The sequence below is a fragment of the Sapajus apella genome, unplaced genomic scaffold (assembly GCF_009761245.1).
Source record: "Sapajus apella isolate SASKATOON/1434 unplaced genomic scaffold, GSC_monkey_1.0 scaffold27, whole genome shotgun sequence".
Classification (NCBI taxonomy): domain Eukaryota; kingdom Metazoa; phylum Chordata; class Mammalia; order Primates; family Cebidae; genus Sapajus; species Sapajus apella.
Genome location: NW_022436967.1, coordinates 17,605,356 through 17,622,664, shown reverse-complemented (window position 1 = coordinate 17,622,664; position 17,309 = coordinate 17,605,356).

Genomic DNA, 17,309 nt, shown 5'->3' with positions numbered 1-17,309 from the left:
TTTTCATTTGCTTGGTAAATCTTCCTCCATCCCTTTATTTTGAGCCTATGTGTGTCCTTGCATGTGAGATGGGTTTTCTGAATACAGCACACTGATGGGTCTAGACTTTTCATCCAATTTGCCATTCTGTGTCTTTTGATTGGGGCATTTAGCCCATTTATATTTAAGGTTAATATTGTTTTGTATCAATTTTATCCTGCCATTTTGATGCTAGCTGATTGTTTTGCCCATTAGTTGATGCATTTTCTTCATTGTGTTGATTGTGTTTACCATTTGGTACATTTTTGCAGTGGTTGGTACTGGTTGTTCCTTTCCATGTTTAGTGCTTCTTTCAGGAGCTCTTGCAAGGCAGGCCTGGTGATGACAAAATCTCTCAATAATTACTTGTTTGTAAAGGCTTTTATTTCTCCTTCACTTATGAAGCTTAGTTTGGCTGGATACGAAATTCTAGGTTGAAAGTTCTTTTCTTTAAGGATGTTGAATATTAGCCCCCACTCTATTCTGGCTTGTAGGCTTTCTGCCGAGAGATCCGCTGTGAGTCTGATGGGCTTCCCTTTGTGGGTATTAGGACTTTTTAAAAATCCACTTAGCTGCTCTGACTTTTGATTAGCAAGTTTAGTTCGTTCACATTAAATGTTATTATTGATATGTGATAACTTAATCCTGCCATCTTGTTACTTGTATTCTGATTGTTTTGTAGTCTTCTCTTCCTTCTTTTCTTTATTCCTTTCTTCATTTTAATTAAGGTGCTTTTCTCTGGTGGCATGCTTCAATTTCTTGCTTTTCATTTTTTGTGTATCTGTTGTAGGTTTTTTGATTTGAGGTTATCATGAAAATTGCAAGTAATGTCTTTTAACCCATCATTTTAAACTGATGACAACTTGACACTGATTGCACAAACAAATAAGCAAGGAGAAAATGTATATAAACTTTACCCTTCTTCCTCATGCTTTTAAAGCTTCTTCTTGTTCCTATTTATACCTCATTATACTGTCTATGTATTGATAATTTGTTGTACATTTTATTTTGGATTGGTTTATCTTTTAGTCTTTCTGCTCAATATAGTTTACAGACCACAATTTCAGTGTTATAATATTCTGTATTTTCCTGTGTATTTACTAATTCCAGTGGGTTTTATACCTTCAATGATTTCATATTGCTCATTAATGTAATTTTCTTTCAGATTGAAAAACTCCTTGCACACTTACTGCAACCTCTGCCTCCCAGGTTCAAGCAATTCTCCTGCCTCAGCCTCCTGAATAGCTGGAATTACAGGCACCCACTACTATGCCCAGCTAATTTTTGTATTTTTAGTAGAGATGTGCTTTCACCACATTGGCCAGGCTGGTCTCAAACTGCTGACCTCAGGTGATCCTCCCACCTTGGCCTCTCAATGTGCTGGGATTACAGGCATGATCCACTGCACAAACTCCCTTCAGCATTTCTTGTAGGATAGTTCTAGTGTTGATGAAATTTCTAAGCTTTTGTTTGTCTGAAAAAATATTTATTTCTCCTTCATATGTGAATAATATTTTTGCTGGATAGACTATTCTAGGGTAAAAGTGTTTCTCCTCCAGCATTCTTACTATATAATACCACTGTGTCCTGGGCTGTAAGGTTTACACTAAAAAATCTGCTACCAGATGTATTGGAACTCCTGTGTACATTATTTCTTTTCTTTTGCTGCTTTTCAGGTCCTTTCTTTATCTTTGACTTTTTGGAGTTTGATTATTCAATGTCTTGAGGTAGTCTTCTTTGGGTTAAATCTGCTTTGTGCTCTATAACCTTCTTGTATACACCTTTCTCTAGGTTTGAGAAGTTCTCTCTAATTTTTTCTTTGAATAAAGTTTTTACCCATATCTCTTTCCCTCTACCCACTTTTTAAGGTCAATAATCTTGGATTTTCCCTTTAGAAGCTGTTTTCTAGATGTTGCGGGCATGTTTCATTTTTTAAAATACTTCTTTGTCTTTTGTTCTCTTTTCTCTCCTCAAGCAGAGAGAGGGAGTCTCTCCTAGAGCTGTGAGCTGCGCTGTCTGGGACTAGAGGAGGGGTGATACAAACACTCCCTTGGCCACCCCAGCTGGTGTCTCACTAGGCTGCATGCACCCAACATCCATTGTCTCTAAGCAACAGGACTTGCCCAAGAATTTTAGTCCTTGTAGCCTAAACTGGCTTTCAAGTTTATTTAAAGTACTCCAGAGTACTTTAGCCTGCTGTGACAGTTCTAGCCAGAACTCATGTTCCAATCCCTGCGATGAAAAATTTGCCTCTGTCTAGGGCTGGTCTAAATGCTTTTTCTGTGGCTGCTGACTGAGTTCTACACCACATTGCTTTCCACTGTGGTAGGACAGTGCTGAGTTCCAATGCAAAGGTTCCACAACCACTGGAGTCTCCCTCTCCTAAGTGTCCAGATTCTGTCTCCCGACCATGCAGCCGCTGTCAGGGGAGAAGGAAGGGTTGGTGTTGGCAATTCAAGATTGTCTTTTCTATACTGTTCACTGCCTCTTTCCCTAACATAATGTTTAAACCAGTTATTGTGATCACTCACCTGATTTTTGGTTCTTACAAAGATACCTTTTCATATGAATAGTTGTTAAATTGGTGTTTCTTCTGGAGGATAATTGCTAGAGGCTTCTTTTCAGGCATTTTTTCTCTTCCTCCAATCCTGCTACTGATTTTTGTATGAGGATTTTGTATTCTGAAACTTTACTGAATTTATTTATCAGATCTAAAAGTATTTTAGTGGAATCTTTCGATCTTTTTTCTAGATATAATATTATATCATCAACAAAGAGGAAAAACTGAATTCCTATTTTCCAGTTTTGGATGCTTTTTATTTCTTTCTCTTGCCTGATTGCTCTGCCTAAGATTTCCAGTAGTATGTTGAATTGTTGAATAGGAGTAGTGAAAGTGGGCATCTTTGTCTTGTTTTAAAAAGAATGGCTTTCATTTTCTTCCCATTCAGTGGGATGTAAGCTGTGGGCTTGTGATCTATGGCTTTCATTTTGTTGGTGTATGTTTCTCATGTGCCTAATGTAGAGAGTTTTTATCATCAATAGATGTTGAATTTTATCAAATGCTTTTTCTGTGTCTACATTACAATGATTATGTGTTATTTTTATCCTCCATTCTGTTAATGTGATACATCACATTTATTAACTTGTGTATGTTAAGCCATCTTTGTCTTCCTAAAATAAATCCCACTTGATCGTGGTGTATTATTGAGAGAGCTGGGTTGGAAGGGCTCCCTGGCAAAACTCTAGCCAACCTGTGCACTGCAGTAGAGCCTCAAGAAGTTCACACTGTCTGCAGCAGGGAGGAGCCTGGCCCCTCTTCTTCTTGGGTGGAACGGGGATTCAAACTGGGAGTGGGAAGCACTCTAGCAGGGACTATGGCCTCACAGAAAGTCCTTGTTTCCCCGATTTTCTTCTTTTTTACCCATTAAAACCCTGCTTTACTTGCCCTTCAAACCATCTGCAAGCCTAAACTTTCATGGCTGTGGGAGAAAATACAATTTAGACTAAAAAAATAAGGAAATTCTGCCATTTGTAACAATAGGGATGAACTTGGAGGACATCATGTTGCAAATGGCTTACGTAAAATAAGCCAGGCATAAAAAGACAAATAGTGCATGATCTCACTTATGTGTGGAATCCTAAAAAGTTCAATTCACAGAAGCAGAGAGTAGAATGGTGGTTACCAGGGGTTAGAGGTAGAGGGAGAATTGGGAAGATTTTGATGAAAGTGTACCAAGTTTCAGTCAGAATGTATAAGTTGAAGAGATCTATTTTATAACACGATGAATATCGTTAACAACAACATATTCATGCAAATTTCTAAGAGAGTAAATTTTAAGTGTTCTCCCCCACACACAAAAATGTGAGGTAATGTGTATGTTAATTAGCTCAATTTAGCCATTCCATGATACATACATGTTTCAAAATTTCATGTTGTACATTACATGTGCAATTGGCAATTTTTAATTGTAAATTTAAAAATACATTTTTTAAAATGTTGTGTTACAGAAATTGGGATGTGTCTGTGTAAGTTGCAAAGCACTGTACAAGTGATTTTATTAATACCAATAAAAGCAAAAAAAGTAGAAAAGCAAAATTGGGTGGAATTGCAAGCAAATTAGGAATTTGATAATTTTTTTTTAAGCCAGAAAGATAAGAATTCCTAGATGTCCACCAAAGGACTTCAAGAATTACCAGCACCATTACAGGACATAGGCTGGAAATCATGGACAGAAAATTGTAGGGTGCATGAATTCCTATTCTTTTCCCATTATGCAGAGGGGCCTACTTGAGCTGGAAGCAGTTGGACACATCATGGGGCTGGGCTCCAGTAAGGAAGCCAAAAGGGAGAATAATTTTGCCATTTTCCTTTTTGTAAGACCTTAAGCAGGAGAATTGTCTTGTAGATAGAAGATGAGCAATCTAGTTCTGCATACTAATCAGCCTAATCCTTGATGCCAGCATTTCAGGGATGGTGCTAGAAATGCCAATAGCCCAGCATCTGGATACCTGAGAGAAACTGAGATCATGTTCAGCCCCTTACACTGGTGATGGGGAGGCCATGACCCATCTAGCTCTAACTCCTTGCCTATATGGTCATTAACAAATCCTGTTTGGCTCAACACATCACAAACCTGCATGCACACTTCTCTTTTGTTCCTTTCTCTAATTCAAGTCCGAGGTTTTCAAAAAAGGTGTTGACAAGAATTTCCACATAGCTTTGCATATCCAAAACCATATTTTCTGGACTTAGATTTGTGCTCCTCCAAGATACAGTTGTAACTTTCACAAATGAGGACAACAGCAGGGCAATGCATGCAATTGATCACCATTTAAATATTCCTAATACCACAATACACATTATTTAAGCATTCCGTAAAACCACAGTCTTGCAGGCCAAATAAGAACAGCTTCAGTCTGCAGCTTCCAGCAAGACCAATGCAGAAGGCAGGTGATTCCTGCATTTCCAACTGAGGTACCCAGTTCATCTCATTGGGACTGGTTACGCAGTGGTTCCAATCCATGAAGAGTGAGCAGAAGCAGGGTGGAGTGTCGCTTCAGCTGGGAAGTGCAAGGAGCCAGAGGATCTCCCTCTCCAAGCCAAAGGAATCTCTGAGGGATTGTGTTACCTGGCTGGGTTACTATGCTTTTCCCACGGTTTTTGCAATCTGCAGATCAGGAGATTTCCTCATATGCTTATGCCACCAGGGCTCTGCGTTTCAAGCATAAAACTGGGCAGCTGTTTGGGCAGACACCAAGCTAACTGTAGGAGGTTTTTTCCTACCCTAGTGGCACCTGGAACCCCGGTGAGACAAAACCATTCACTCCCCTGGAAAGGGGGTTGAAGCCAGGGAGCCAAGTGGTCTCACTCAGCAGGTCCCACTCCCATAGAGCCCAGCAAGCCAAGAACCATTGGTTCAAAATTCTCACTGTCAACACAGCAGTCTGAAGTCAACCTGGAATGATGGAGTTTGGTGGGTGGAGGGTTGTCCACCATTACTGAGGCTTTAGTAGGTGGTTTTCCCCTGACAGTGCTAAGGTGGCTGGGAGGTCTGGACTGGGCAGAACCCACCAGATCATGGCAAAGCAGCTGTGACCAGACTGCTGCTCTAGATTTTTCCTCACTAGGCAGGGCATCTTTGAAGGAAAGGTAACAGACCTAGTCGGGGGCTTACAGACAAAACCCCCATCTCCCTGGAACAGAGCACCTGGGGGAAGGGGTGATTGTGGGCATAGTTTCAGTGGATTTAATCATTCCTGCCTGTTGGCTCTGAAGAGAGTAGCTGATCCTAACAAGACAGATTCTCCCAGCACCGCGCACCAGCTCTGTTAAGGGACAAACTGCCTCCTCAAGTGGGTCCCTGACCCCCGTGCCTTCTGACTGAGAGAGACCTCCTAATGGAGGTCAACAGTCACCTCATACAGGAGAACTCTGGCTGGCATCAGGTTGGTGCCCCTCTGAGACAAAGATCCCAGAGGAAGGAGCAGGTGGTGATCTTTGATGTTCTGCAGCCTCCACTGGTGATACCCAGGCAAACGGTCTTGCATGAACCTCCAACAAACTGCAGCAGAGCTGCAGAATAGAGGCCTGACTGTTAGAAGAAAAACTAACAAACAGAAAGCAACAACATCAATACCAATGTAAAGAATCCCCACACAAAACCCCATCCAGAAGTCATCAGCCTCAAAGATCAAAGGTAGATAAATCCATGAAGATAAGGAAAAAGCAGCAGAAAAGTGCTGAAAATTCCAAAACCCAGAATGCCTCTTCTCCAAATGATCACAACTTCTCTCCAAGAAGAGCACAAAACTAGACAAAGAATGAGATTGATAAATTGACAGAAGTAGGCTTCAGAAGGTGGGTAATACCAAACTCCTCTGGGCTAAAGGAACATGTTCCAACCCAATTCAAGGAAGCTAAAAAACTTGAAAAAACATTACAGGAACTGATAATTAGAATAAACAGTTTAGAGAGGAAAATAAATGACTTGATGGAGCTGAAAAACACAGCATGAGAACTTCGTGAAGCATACACAGTATCAATAGCCAAATCAATCAAGCAGTAGAAAGGATATCAGAGATTGAAGATCAACTTACTGAAATAAGGCATGAAGACAAGAATAGATAAAAAATAATGGAAAGGAACAAACAAAGCCTCCAAGAAATATGGGACTAAGTGAAAAGACCAAACCTATGATTGATTGGGGTACCTGAAAGTGACAGGGAGAATGGAACCAAATTGGAAAACATACTTCAGGATATTATCCAGAACTTCCCCAACCTAGCAAGACAGGTCAACATTCAAACTCAGGAAAGGCAGAGAACACCACTAAGATAATTCTCAAGAAGAGCAACCCCAAGACACATAATCGTCAGATTCTCCAAGGTTGAAATGAAAAAAAAAAAAAAAAATGTTAAGGGCAGCCAGAGAAAGGTTGGGTTACCTACAAAGGGAAGCCCATCAGACTAACAGTGAATTTCTGTTAGAAATTTCTGTTAGAAAAGAATTTTCAACTCAGAACTTTATATCCAGCCAAACTAAGCTGCATAAGCGAAGGAGAAGTAACATCATTTCCAGACAAGCAAATGCTGAGTGATTTTGTCATCACCAGGCCTGCCTTACAAGAGCTCCTGAAGGAAGCACTAAACATAAAAAGGAAAAAATGGTATCAGCCACTGCAAAAACACACCAAAACATAAAGACCAATGACACTGTAAAGAAGCTGTATCAACTAGTATGCAAAATAATTAGCTAGCATCATAATGACAGGATCAAATTCACACATAGCAAAATTAACTGTAAATGTAAATGGGCTAAATGCCCCAATTAAAGACACAGACTGGCATATTGGATTAATAGTCGAGACCCATTGGTGTGCTGTATTCAGGAGACCCATCTCATGTGCAAAGACACACATAGGCTCAAAATAAAGGGATGGAGGAAGATTTACCAAGCAAACGGAAAGCAAAAAAAAAAAAAGGCAGGGGTTGCAATTCTAATCTCTGATAAAACAGACTTTAAACCAAGAAAGATTTTCTAAAAGACCAAGAAGTGGTCTAAATATATATGCACCCAATACAGGAGCACCCAGAATCATAAAACAAGTTCTTAGAGACCTACAAAGAGACTTAGACTCCCACTCAATAATAGTGGGAGACTTTAACACCCACTGTCAATATAAGACAGATCAACAAGACAGAAAATTAACAAGGATATTTAGGACTTGAACTCAGCTCTGGACAAAGCAGCCTAATAGATATCTACAAAACTCTCCACCCCAAATCAACAGAATAAACATTCTTCTCAGAACCACATCACATTTATTCTAAAATCAACCACATAATTGGAAGTAAAACAATCCTCAGCAAATGCAAAAGAACAGAAATCACAACAGTCTCTCAGACCACAGTGCAATCAAATTAGATCTCAGGATTAAGAAACTCACTCAAAACCACACAACTACATAGAAACTAACAACCTGTTCATGGATGAGTAAATAATGAAATTAAGGCAGAAATAAAGAAGTTCTCTGAAACCAATGAGAGCAAAGAGACAATGTACTAGAATCGCTGGGACACAGCTAAAGCAGTGTTAAGAGGGAAATTTATAGCACTAAATTCCCATAAGAGAAAGCAGGAAAGATCTAAAATTGAGATCCTAATGTCACAATTAAAAGAACTAAGGAAGCAAGAACAAACAGATTCAAAAGCTGGAAGACAAGAAAAAACTAAGATTGGAGCAGAACTGAAGGAGACAGAGACATAAAAAACCCTTCACAAAATCCATGAATCCAGGAGCTACTTTTTTGAGAAGATCAACAAAATAGATAGACCACTAGCCAGACTAATAAAGAAGAAGAGAGAAGAATAAAATAGACACAATAAAAAATGATAAAGGGGATATCACCATTGATCTCACTGAAACACAAACTACCATCAGAGAATATTATAAACACCTCTACCTGAATAAACTAGAAAATCTAGATGCTATGGATAAATTCCTGGACACATATACCCTCCTAAGATTAAACCAGGAAGAAGTCAAATCTGTGAACACACCAATAACAAGTTCTGAAATTGAGGCAGTAATTAATAGTCTGCTAACCAAAAAAAGCCCAGGACCAGATGGATTCACAGCCAAATTCTACTAGAGGGATACATAGAGGAGCTGGTACCATTCCTTCCAAAATTATTACAAATAGAAAAAGAGGGACTCCTCCCTAGGCCAGCATCATCCTGACACCAAAATGTGACAGAGACACAATTAAAAAAGAAAATTTCAGGTCAATATCCCTGATGAACATCAATGCAAAAATCCTCAATAAAATACTGGCAAACCAAATCCAGTAGCACATCAAAAAGCTTATCCACAATGATCAAGTTGGCTTCATCCTTAGGATGCAAGTCTGGTTCAGCATACACAAATCTGTAAACATAATCCATCACATAAACAGAACCAATGACAAAAACCACATGACTATCTCAATAGATGCAGAGAAGGCCTTCACAAAATTCAACAGCCCTTCATGGTAAAAACTCTCAATAGACTAGACATCGATGGAACGTATCTCAAAATAATAAGAGCTATTTATGACAAACCCACAGCCAATATCATACTGAATGGGCAAAAACTGGAAGCATTCCTTTTAAAAACTGGCACAAGACAAGGGCGCTCTCTCTCACCACTCCTATTTAACATAGTATTGGAAGTTCTGGACAGGGCAATCAGGCAAGAGAAAGAAATAAAGTGTATTCAAATAGGAAGAGAGGAAGTCAAATTGTCTCTATTTGAGATGACACAATTGTATATTTAAAAGACCTCATTGTCTCAGCCCAGAATCTCCTAAGCTGATAAGCAACTTCAGCAAAGTCTCAGGATACAAAATCAAAGTCCAAAAATTGCAAGCATTCCTGTAAACTCTAATAGACAAGCAGAGGGCCAAATCATTAGTGAACTCCCATTCACTATTGCTAAAAGAGAATAAAATACCTAGGAATACAACGTATAAGAGACATGAAGGAGCTCTTCAAGGAGAACTACAAACTGCTGCTCAAGGAAATAAGAGAGGACACAAACAAATGGAAAAACACTCCATGCTCATGGTTAGGAAGAATCAATATTGTGAAAATGGCCATACTGTCCAAAGTAATTTATAGATTCAATGCTATTCCCATCAAGCAACCATTGACTTTCTTCATAGAATTATAAAAAAACTACTTTAAATTTCAGATGGATCCCAAAAAGAGCCCATATAGCAAACAATCTTTAGCAAAAACAACAAAGCTGGAGGCATCATGCTACCTGACTTCAAACTAGACTATAAGTCTATAGTAACCCAAACAGCATGGTACTGGTACCAAAACAGATGTATAAACAAATGGAACAGAACAGAGACCTCAGAAATAACACCACACATCTACAACCATCTGATCTTTGACAAACCCAGCATAAACAAGCAATACGGAAAAGATTCCTCATTTAATAAACGGTCCTGAGTCTTGAGCTCAGGAAATTCCAAGAGTCAGTGGAGCAGATTAGAAGGAAAGTTCTGGAATTGAAATGACATTAGGGTTCCTAAAAGAAAAGAGAAAGATCAAATTATAGGGCTTGCACTGAGTTTCAAAGAGGATTGGTGAGATGGGATTTAGAATCAAATGACATGCAGAGTATGTATATGGAGAAGGGTTGGTGTAAATGTGTGTGTGTTGGTGTGTGTTCCCATGCATGAGAGAGAGAGGAGGAGAGCCACAGAGGGCTATTGTTCCAACCCAAAACCTAATTAATTTTTCATGACAGAAAAAGAAATTTCTTCTACCCTTGCAAGTTGTCTTGTCTTCCCCTGAATACAAAGCATATACCAACGGAACCTAAGAGGCTACCAGAACAGGTAGAATATGCAAAAAAGGCAGGAGCATTAAAGTGTCATATTTATAGGCTCGTTTTTATAAAAGTTCTAAAAATCAAAACATTGTTATTTTGAAATGGCATACTAGTTATATTTTATCATTGAGTTTAGGTATAATAACATCTTTTTTATACTTTATGCCTCTGAGTAATGCTTTTTACTCAATTTTTGTGAAACTGCATAATTTTGGATTATGCAAGTCTTCTTTCTGAAGACTTGTCAGTAGCACTGCCATTGTATTTATTGGTTCCCACCAAAATGCAGCACCTGTTGTCCTCTACCTCTGTTCTTGAGTTGTTTCTATGAGTTTTATGTTACCTTGTCTTAGTTTCATTTACCTAAAGTAGTAAGTGAGTAACAATATAATTTTTCCCAGATGCCTATTTTAATACCAGAAATTTGAAGAATAAACATGTGGCCAAGTGAAATCCAGACTATGTAATATACTTTGAAAAATTTGATAATTTTCCTAATCAAGGCCTTCTTTGAAAAGCAGCATTGCAAAATTTTATTCATGAATTCTTGTTGTCTATTTCTAATCAACAATAAAAGGAACAAATAAGCACTTTTGTAAATGTAGTCATGTCAACAACAGAATCTGCCAGTTCCATCTAGGTCATTTTCATCAAGCGTTTGTACAAATAATTGACAAGGCAGAGATACAATATAATCATAATATTTGTGGGTTGGAAGATGATTCTAGGTCCCGGGAAAGTAAAGAACAAACTAGCAAACACTGATAGGCAGACCATGAAGCTAGCTGAATCTCTAACAGGAGTTTTCTGGATGTCAGATCAGTAATAAGTACCTTCTTGGTAGGTAGTATTCTAAATGCTAAAAATACGAAACAGAAGATGTGCCTCTTACTATCTGTAAATTCCACAGTGACTGTGACAATCCTAGCTATAACTTTGATCTTAACAAGTGGTAACTTTAATAATATGCATTTGAAATTATGAGCTACACATAGACATTTTGGGAGTGTAGAAGTGGATACTGTGGTAGCTATAAACCTCTCTGGAAGAAAGTACTAAAGATGAAATGGCAACTTCTATGGTACAAAACAAGCAGGTAAATAAAATCATTAAAGATTCATATTAAAAAATGGAGAAGAAAAATAGATATGTGTCTCTCGTTCAAAAAAGAAGCTTTTAATTAATATATATATATATATCATAGCCCAAGTAACTTAGTGTGACAGCAACTAAGTTACTTGGAAGGAAAACAAAGGAAACAAGAATATAGAGAAAGAATGCACTAAGAGAGGGCAAATAATTGAAGGGTATAAAGGAAATGCTCAAGATTAGCAACTCCTATGTAACTATGAGGTGTCTCTAACACACAGAAAGTGAAGCATGTTTTAGGGATTATCTTTTAGTTGTCTAAAATAAATACAAGAGGCTTTGCCTACTTGCCTAATACAAAAGACATTTGAGTTTTGTTTGTGTGTGGATAAAATCATTAAGCAACACCAATTCCCAAGTCAGAGACTGTGCTGACTCCAGGTGGTCATCAGCAGACCAAGAAGCCAAGAACATAATGGTTACCTGTGACCCCTGCCATGAATGCTACCTAGTGGCAGCTGCCATTTTCAGTGACTGCATGTCCCTGAGGGAGGTGGATGAGCAAATTCTTAACATCCAAAATAAGTACAGCAGCTACTTTGCTCACTGGACTGCCCCACACACATACACGCAATGTGAAATGTAGCCACTACCAGGGCTAAAAATGTCTGCTACCTTCATCAGAAACAACATAGACATCCAGGAGCTGTTCTAGCACAACTTGGAACAGCTCACTGTCATGTTCAGGTGCAAGGCCTGCCTGCACTGGTGCATGGGTGAGGGCATGGATGAGTTGAATGAGTGCATTGAGGCTGAGAGCACCATGAATGACCTGATGTGCAATTACCAAACAGTACCTGGATGCCATGGCCAAGGAAGACAAAGTTTGAGAAGGAGGTGACCTAGAGCCTTTTCTTACTGGGTAAAGCGTGGAAGTGGTTTGAATTCTTTTCACTCACAAAGTGTTCTATGATATTTGTGTCTCACTGTACACTTGCTGTGTGTTCACCTTTATTAAAGTATATATATATATATAATATATATAAAATATATAATATATATATATACTTTAATATATATATATTATATATACATAAAGATAGAAGCTTTGTGGAGCCTCTATCTTTTCTTGGTTCTCTATGGACAGAGACAGCCTCTCTTCCAATTTATCTTTCTCCAAAGAAGGATTTCTCTCATTTCCGGCTTTCCTTTAATTTCTGTGATGTTGTCTAGAAACTAAAGACATAGCCCTGTCTTGCCATATAATCACTAGAATGATTTCGAGCATCAAAAAAACTATTTTATGCCCTGTTTTCTCATTCTGGTAATGGTGATAGAGGGTTTCTCTTATCTTCCATGATGTGGCCTATTTTGAAGTTGTTTCTAATTTATTATCCATAGCCTCCCATGACGTTACACTATTTTTTTCTATCTCTCTGCTTATTCCAATTAATTTTGGTGAAGTTCTCTGTTCTTATCATGTATCATAAGTAGGTTTTCCTGAGGGTTTGCCTTAGGCACATTTTTTTCAGTCAGAATTCACTGAAGCAAACAGAATTTTCTCCGGCCAGCTTAAGCAGGGAGGAATTTACTACAGGGTATTAAATTAACTGCAGAGCTACTGTGAAGCTCAAGAAACAAACTTAAGATTGAGGCTGTAGGAATATCTTCAAAGACATAGAAGGAGACACTTCCCCTGACACTCATGAAGCCATTTGCCAAACTGTGAAGGTGCCATCTATTGACTCCAGAACTAAGCCCCCACTGCCACAGCCAGGAAGCTAACAACAAAAATGGCAAAGGATTGGGAAGCTGCCCCAGTGGGAAATATACTATGTCCAGATGGTGCTTAAAACAGAATTGAAATATAAAACAGTAGAATTTCCCCACATTACTTCTACTTTCCAAATCTCACATAAGGACATCTGATTTGTAGAACCCAAATCATATCCAGTATCCTAGTTGCAGGAATATGGGAAAGGTCATTTTACATTCCAGCCTTTGAAGAAAGGATAGCATACTAGACTAACATGAGATGGAGCTATACCCCATCAGCTTCTTAACACCCAGCACATCCTTCTACCCGTACTTAAACAACACCACTAGCAAAAATGTGCTCCTACCTAATGTGATAAAACTATGTTTCACACCTATGAAAACAATCATCTTATCTTTCCCCATGAAGAGGGGATCCAAAGTTTTATCAGTCACAGCATCCATCCAATCACCACTAGATGACACTAAATTATTTTCTAGTTCAGTCACAGTACTATTTGGACATCCTGTGGCTGTGGCCAAAATGATACATTTGGCAATCATTAACATACTGTGTATCAAAGAGAAAAAGAAAAAGAAAGGGAAGAAGGGGAAAGCATATACAAAATATATACTTCCTCTAAATACGTTCATGTATGTTAATATAATACATAATAAAGTATATGAGTAGCTACTACGGACCTTATTTCTGCAACTGTTCACAAAGTTGTAGTTGATATTTATAACTTGCTCCACTACCGTAATCAAGAAGCTCCCAGGATCAGGAAGCAGTCTGCTCAGGATGAAACCACCAAATCTAGACTTCCTCATCCTTCGTAGGTGGGCTCACCAGCAGCAACTGCAGGAACACAGCCTTCATATCAGTTTCATCTTCCAAATCTGGCAGAAAGTCATCTGCTTTGGGAAATTACATCTGAAACAGCAGCTTCCTAGGAGAAAAATGTAGTTTCTAACTTTCTAGTCTCTGCAAAACAGGATAGATATTTGAGATAACTGCTGAGTAACAATTTATCATATCCATTCTAGAACACTCATTCTCTCAAAGACTGTCCTTCAGGGTCTTACCCACTCTCCAGATTTCAAATATAGGTTCACAACCCCTTGAGGACAAGTAGTTTTGAATTTAGATTTTCTTTTTGGATTTTAGACATCGAAAACATTGCATTTACTGTATATTACTAACACTAACATTAGGATTTGGACAGCACCCTATAACTGATTGCATTAACCTTCTTACAACAAAAGGTAGAAATAATCATACTGTTGGTATAAAGATTAAAAATACCTTAACTTAGTTCATATCAGGGTTTGCCTCAAATGTATTCGCATGAAACTTAAAATCAAAATCACTTGCTTTTTAAAGCTTTTGACATTTGGAGTTGTGGATAAGGAATTATAAATCTGTACCAACTATTATTGATAATTCCCAAATTTCTATATTCAAACCTGAGCTCCAGATCCATATATGCTTATCTCCACTTTTATTCTAGCCCCCTGCCCCCACATAAACCCCAACATTCTTCAAACTGAAATCAAAACCTGGTCTTCCTCAAGCATTCCCTGACTCAACAAGAGGCATTAATATCCACCTATTACTTGAAGCCAGAAACCTACATGTCATCCAAGAAAATTGCTCGCTCTCTCTTATTTACACACAGTTAGTCACCCAGTCCTGTCAATCTTACTGCTGAAATACCTCTCCAATATACTCACTGTTCTCCAACACCACAGCCACCTTTTCAGGTTACACCACCATCATTTCCAGATAATTTAAAACAACTTCCTACCTCCTTTCCTCCCATACCCAATATCTTTTCTCAACACAATAACACAGTGACCTTGTCACTTCCCAGCTTTTAACACTTCCCTGTCTCCCTACAAGAGACAGTTTCCTTCAGAGAAAAGTTCTACCTACTGAACATTGTTAGTGAGACCCTTCTTGTTTGCCACTGACTCCTCATAGTCTGGGCTCCAGGCATACTGCAATCTCTACAGGAGCCTGAGTTCCTCATGCTGTCTCGTACCTCAGATCTCTTCCTTTCTCCTGGAACAAGCCTCTTGGCTTTGCCAGGCTAACTCCTACTCCCAGACCAGGGCTATATGTATTTTCAAAGCAACTTACATAATCCTTACTTCCCAGTGACTAACCTGTATCCCCATATCTCCCTTGCCACCCCCAGCTTCTCCCCTACCTTCGGTTGTACCTCCTGGTAGAATAAGGGCTATATTTTTCTCATGCCTTGTTGTGACCAGTGCTTGCCATAAAGTAGATTGCGCATAACTATTTGAATATTGGTTATAATGACAAATGAATATCTTTCTGTTCTTGTTCTTTTTCCACCCAACTCCAAACTCCTCTGTCTTTAGAAAAAAAGGAAAGAAAAAAATGTGTTTCAGACACGCAAATTAAACCTCAAAAAACCCCAAAGTTATTGGATGAATAAATCAATTAACAAAGTAGCCTCTTACATCTCCCTCTGAGATACATGAGCATAGAGATGAAGGCCAACATAAAAGCTTTAGTAAGAGGAACACAGAGAAAAAAAGTCTGAGAGAAGCAGCTGAAGAAAATGTTCTGAATCTCAAAATAGCATGTAATATGGGAAGACAGGGTGAAGGAAACTGCAGGGAGAAACATCACCTTTGACAGTCATAAAGTTACATCAAGGCTAGCCTTTGAATGGCCAAGGGGAGCCAGGGTCTCCGAGAAGCTGCACTGGGACTGAGAACAAGTAAGCCTGCCACAGCCTTGGCCATAAACTGCTCCTTCACGAGCCTGGCTGGAAAGAAAGCTATTCACACATGGGTGGTGAAAAAAAGAGAGAAAAAAACTCAAAAAGGAGTCTAGATGATTCCTATCTTTGGGAGGTAGAATTATAGAGAAAGAAAAATTTTCCAAAGAAATTCATAATCCTATTTGGAAAAAAAAAATCTGTTAATTAGAATTTTAACAAAACATGTCTTGATCCCACAGAGGGTCTTCCTTTCACATGTTTAATAATCAATGTGCAAAACTCACAAGCATTCCTATACACCAATAACAGACTTAAAGAGAGCCACAGCAAGAACGAACTGCCATTCACAATTGCTACAAAGAGAATAAAATACCTAGGAATACAACTAACAAAGAATGTAAAGGACCTTTTCAAGGAGAACTACAAACCACTGCTCAACGAAATAAGAGAGGACACAAACAGATGGAGAAACATTCCATGCTCATGGTTAGGAAGAATCAATATCATGAAAATGGCCATACTACCCAAAGTAATTTACAGATTCAATGCTATCCTCATCAAACTACCAATGACTTTCTTCACAGAACTGGAAAAAACCACCTTAAACTTCATATGGAACCAAATGAGAGCCTGCATAGCCAAGTCAGTTCTAAGCAAAAAATCAAAGCTGGAGGCATCACACTACCTGACTTCAAACTATACTACAAGGCTACAGTAATCAAAGCAGCATGGTACTGGTACCAAAACAGAGATATAGACCAATGGAACAGAAGAGAGGCCTTGGAGGCAACACCACAAATCTACAACCTCATAAAAACATGCAATGGAGAAAAGATTCCCTGTTTAATAAATGGTATTGGGAAAACTGACTAGCCGTGTGCAGAAAGCAGAAACTGGACCCCTTCCTGACAGCTTACACTAAAATTAACTCCAGATGGATTAAAGACTTAAATATAAGACCTAACACCATAAAAACCCTAGAAGAGGCCAGGCGCGGTGGCTCACGCCTGTAATCCCAGCACTTTGGGAGGCCGAGGAGGGTGGATCACGAGGTCATGAGATCGAGACCATCCTGGTCAACATGGTGAAACCCCGTCTTTACTAAAACTACAAAAAATGAGCTGGGCATGGTGGTGCGTGCCTGTAATCCCAGCTACTCAGGAGGCTGAGGCAGGAGAATTGCCTGAACCCAGGAGGCAGAGGTTGCGGTGAGCCGAGATCGCGCCATTGCACTCCAGCCTGGGTAACAAGAGCGAAACTCTGTCTCAAAAAAAAAAAAAAAAAAAAAAAAAAAACCCAAAAAAAAAAAA